Raw genomic sequence first — 5,674 nt, forward strand, 5'->3', positions numbered from 1 at the left:
TATTTTTCTTTCATTCCTCCAACAACTCACACCACACGTACAAACACTTCTCATTTCATTTGACATTATGTTTCTCTCTCTCCCTCTCCACATATCACACAACTCTCCCTTCTCTAACCAAACCCTAGCCGCTTCTCCCTCTCTTTTTGTGGGTTGTGGCCGCGCCTCCACAACCATCTGGCTTCTAATGTCCATTAAAACACCACCAATCTCATGGTATCATCTTTTGTTTTCTTCCCATTTGTATAGTTTTTCAAAATCATCATGTTGACACTGCAGCACCGCCGCCGCCGCTATAAGCTCTATTTTCGACCAGCTTTGATCTCATCTATGGAGTGTAGCAGTAGATCTGGAACCTTTACCATGTAAGCTCTCCTTTGTACCTATTTCATCATGATTTGGGCACATGACTTCTTCTCTTGCACATGCAACAACAGCTTTCTTAGATATGTAAATTGTTTGCAGATCTGTGCACAAAACTTCATCTTATTTGTTTTTAATCTGCAATTTTTTTGTTTTTTTACCTGCTATTTATTTTCTGTTTTTGTATTTATCCCTAATCTTTTGAAAAGACCATGCTTATGTTTTTTTCTATTTAATTACATAATTTGTCTTTTTTATACCAATAATTTTTCTCTCATTGTGCACCTAAATCTTGAATATCGGATTTTTATGTGAGATTCCAACCCTTGTCATGTTCAAATCTGAAAATTATTTCTTTTTGAAGGAAAATCCGAAAATTATTTATATTGTTTCTAAATCTAAAAATTTATTATCATTCATAATCTGAAATCTTTTTCTACCTCACCAGAAATAAAAAAATAAAAATATTACACCTTTGTTATTATTATTAAATATACTATACTAAATATTTTCATCATCACACATCAATTTTTCAACTATTCACACGTGATATGTCTCAGCCACACACTCAACTTTTTCTTACAAAAATGACACCATGTACCAGCAAAAACAACTTTACCTCCCTAGTTTTTTTTTTTCCATCTCTACCCATCAGTCTTCCGGTGACTGTTATTTAAAAAAAAAAACTGCTTATTACTCATTATCTCATTCTCTATTGTCTTTCTTTCAAACCAGATTTTCAAAAAGAGTTACATTTAAAATTCATCGCATTTTACTCATTATCTCATTCTCTATTTCTTATTGACTTTTGCTGCAAGAAATTAATACAAAAATTAGTTATTTATTTTATTGAGGATTTATGTATTAAACCAATTAGTAATTAGTAATTTAGTAATTCTCATCGTTTACTTACTTGTGTATCTTTTCTTTGTTTGTAGTTTGATGAAAAGACAATAACTCCGTTCAACTTTCCTGCAATAACATTTATAGATCAAAAAATTGTAGTTGAATACAAATACAAATAATGAAAAGGTACATGTTAGATAAAGAAAAGTGTAAATTATAGACATTTTAAACATCAAATGAACTTGGAGATCTAAAAAGTTGTTCATAATTTTTTTTTTGCAGCACTTCAACTGCTTGTTCTGGTGAGTAAAATTGTAGAGTAGAAGATGGAGATTAGCAAGTTTGAAAAGAAGAAAAAATATAGAACTGCTTGTTCTGTTGAGTAAAATTGAAGAGTAGAAGATGGAGATTAGCAAGTTTGAAAAAAAGAAAAAATATAGAACTTAATCTTTCTCATTATTTCTCTTCTCTCACTTATTTTTGGAAACAGAAAAGTGAGAATGAAAAAATTGTGGAAAGTGATTTTGAATATATGGTTTCAAAATGTTGGTGTATTAAAATTTAGGGGGGAGTTTCGAAATTTGAATTGTGTGATATGACAAGATGTAAGTATTGGCTGACTTTGGCATAGTGACATTGAGAAATGGGAATTGTTTAAAAGCAATGAAACTATTAGTTGTCCCATGAATATATAGGTAAGCTTTTTAGTTACATTGGAAGTATAACTTATTTCTCAAGAGCAATTGAACCAAACCAAGACACAATGACATCATTAAAGCAAAACCATATCAAATTGTACTGATTTAGTTGCAAAACATAAATTTTAGACACATTTTACCCTTAAATTGATGGCGTGGCAGAAAGGCAGCATGGGTTAAAATTGTTTTTTCCACAGCATCTTTTTTTCTTATATTAAGAAGGATTACTACTACTACTACTACTACTACAATTTTTTTAATATTATTCATGTTATTTTGTTTATGCCATGCATGCCCATACCTATAGGTAGTGGTAGATTTAAATTTGTAGTAGCATTATAACCGAAATATTTCTTTATTTTTTGATAGTATATCGTATTTACTATTGGTTTTTGTGGAACATATATATAGAAAATATGCATGGCTTTTCAGAAAGGATGGAGATTGTGATTTAAATGCAAGATTAAGAGTAAGAATGGATATATAATAAGATGGGAAATGAGAACAAGAAATAGTCGCAATCGTTGAAAAGGGCAAGTTGGATATTCACGAATCATGTGAAGGCTCTAACAAACTGTCCGTGTGATCTAAACTTCACTTTGCAGCATAGTTTTCGATCAAAGCAAATAAAGTAAGGGTACCAAAATGAGTGGACAATGGACCAACCATATAATCATTCAATAAAAAAGATTAATTATAAAATATGTATACTAGTTGGATATTATTGTGGTCCAAATTCAATCCGATTTTAAAATTCACACATATAGATTGGGTCAATTTATTGGCTCACAAATATTTTAATTTTTATAATTGGTCATCTAAGTTATATGTATATGGTAGATCTGGCACATTGACTTTTGTTTTAATATTTGTGGTTGTTAATGCATTGATTGCATTCCATTTTATTTCTATTATTATTATTATTATTATTATTATTATTATTATTATTATTATTATTATTATTATTATTATTATTATAGTTAAATAAACTTTTAGTTTATGTAAAATAAGTAAAATTTGGGTTTTGGTTATTTTCTTAATAATTTTATAGCTTTAATTTTTTTGTATATGTAGCTTTTGATTCCACCATTATGTTACATTCATTAACTACTGTCATCCTAGGTTATATTGAGTAATATATCCCATTATTCTTCTATTTATTTCTACTTTGTTCAATTTGTGAAAAAAAAACACTTTGTATACTGCATTATTGTACACTGTTATTGACATGCTTTCTATAGAATCATCCAACACTGCTTAAGAAATATTCATTTTTTTCCGATAACAAAACAATATTGATTCATTCGAATTGATAGAATATATCATTCAACATTGTCAGTGGCGAAACCAGGATTATTATAAAGCTTGGGTAAAAAAAAGTTTGCAACACATTTTTTTCTTTGCAAATTTTGAGATGTAGGCCTCTTTCACTCTTTAGGTTTGGGATAAATTGCATTTGCAGCAAATAATCAACATTCAAAGTTGTTTACATAAGAAGTTGCAAGCAAATAATAAAAAAAATCTAAAGAAATTGCCCAACAAAAAAATATACATAAGAAATTTATAGGGGTTTATATAAGAAATTCAGAGGAATTTACATATAAAATTGCAAAAGTTTTGGGCCAGAGCCCGGGCAACTGCCCAGGCTAGCTGGGCCTTGGCTCCGCCCATGAACATTGCTAAGAAAGTAGATGGTGAATCCGTGAACAAGCACACAACATCGATGTTAATAACATACAACGACAAAATACCTACAAATAATTTGATAAAATTAACTTGACCAATACTAATGTATTCAAATTTGCAATGTTGACGCTCAAATCATTGATTGAATAACCAATCTTACAATAAGAATCAAATGAACACAGCAATAAGACGAGAAATCAAACAATGTCACACAAGACGACAAACAACATATTGTCGTACTCAGACGACAAAATCACGAAGAAATAACCCTAGATATATGTGAAAATCACTTATTTAGATTGAAATATAGAGAAAAAGATGAAAAATGGTAATTCGAAGTAAAAAAAATTGACCCAAAATTAACCCCACAATAAAGAAAATAAAAGAGGAAATATAAAAAAAATAAAAGTAATTAAGGCCAGCTTGTTGGCGAGAGAAATTTTTCTTTTTACTAAAGAATAATTATTGACAAAGATTATAGTAAAGAGAGATTTAAAGAGAAATTTTATTTTCTATCACCAATTATTAAAATAATTAAAATATTTTCTATCACCATTTATTTGTAATGGACATTATAATAATTAAAATATTTTTATTCTTAGAGGAGGCAAGATTCCCTAATTATTAGGTTGCTTATCATAGTGTTTGCACTTTGCATTGTTATTATCATATCAAGCGTGTGGTCCAAGAGGGACTTTCTTCCATACAAAGCTTAAGACGAAATCGGAAGTGGGCGAGAGACGCATGCAGCTTTTGCATGTGTGTGGCTACCTAGCTGTATCCTCAAATTTGAACAGCAGTAAAGTGAGAGTATTATCTTTATTGCTTCAAAGTAAGAGAATATCTATCTCTCTATATCCTTATTCATATTGGGTTTCTCCACCATTGCATGTCACTCTCAATTTAGAGTTGTTTGATTATGCAATGATAAAAATTGATTTTAAATGAATACATGTTTGATAACAGAATCACGGTAAATGTACCATTGTTTACTAAAAGCTATTTTACATTACAAACATGCATTGAATTGTTTATGTAAAATTAATTTTGACTAAAATTTAGTTAAGATAAAGTGATTTTTGTTTTAATACGTTCATGTAAAAAATAAGTTGAATAATAGATAATGCGAGACTTCTTTCAAAAAATAAATAATGCGAGATTAAAAACCAAATTATGTAAAAGAGAAAATTTATAGTAAAAAGGAAATATTTTTTGGGCTGTTTTTGTGATACATGTATTTTTCAAAATAGAATTATATAAAAAATTTAAGCTTATCAATATGTTAAAAATATGAAGAAAATTTTTCAAATAAAAAACTCTACGTTTTCTAATTTACACAAAAATATCAGTCAAACTACCTTTAAAAATAATTCAAAAATTTATATAGAAAATTAATTAGCATAATTTTCATTTTCAAATAAATGATGCTTCTTTTTATGAAACGATAATTCTTAAAAGAGTTTACAAATGGTTCGGCATTTAAAAATACCACTAAATTATATTTCACCCTAACCATGCTAAACATATTAAAAGCCAAGTGATAGGTTCTCGTGAACTTAACTCAGTTGGTATGGACAATGCATAATATATGCAAGGTTCGGGGTTCAAACCCCCGCCACCACAAAAAAAAAATCAAGTGATAGAATTCAAGTGGTTAATGAGCTCCCCAAAAGACGAATCGTTTGGAAAAATTCAAGTTTTATTTCTGGTGAAACTTTTGATCAAACTTTTTTTACCTCTCAGTCGAACTCCAAATTACTAAATTAAAGCAAAACAAAAAACAAATTAAACGAAGCAACTGTACTAAAACCTTTTAATTTGTTGGAGCATAACATAGAAGCTCCCATTAAATATGAGTTATACAAAAGTTTAATTTGTTATTGGGAAATGATGGATACAACGACAAAACCGTAACAAGAAAATTTCAAGACAGTGTACTCTCTCCGTCTCACAATTATTGCCACTTTAACATTTTTTTTATTTTTCTCAAAATAATTGTCACTTTAAAATATCAATGCAACATTTATTATTTTTTCTCATTATTATACCCTTATTTATTGAATTTTATCCAACTTAACTAC

At 28.9% G+C, this 5,674-nt stretch overlaps 1 long non-coding RNA gene across 1 annotated transcript; it reads left to right on the top strand.

The window, feature by feature from the left end:
- The first annotated feature begins 1,190 nt into the window (after positions 1-1,190).
- Positions 1,191-1,899, top strand: LOC146952222 (uncharacterized). The gene is made up of 2 exons (XR_015017258.1): positions 1,191-1,395; positions 1,492-1,899. It is a non-coding gene; the product is annotated as an uncharacterized LOC146952222 (long non-coding RNA).
- The last annotated feature ends 3,775 nt before the right edge of the window (positions 1,900-5,674 follow it).

The sequence above is a fragment of the Medicago sativa genome, chromosome 1, assembly GCF_051527215.1.
Source record: "Medicago sativa cultivar Bolivia chromosome 1, Bolivia_mono, whole genome shotgun sequence".
In the NCBI taxonomy this organism is placed as follows: Eukaryota; Viridiplantae; Streptophyta; class Magnoliopsida; order Fabales; family Fabaceae; genus Medicago; species Medicago sativa.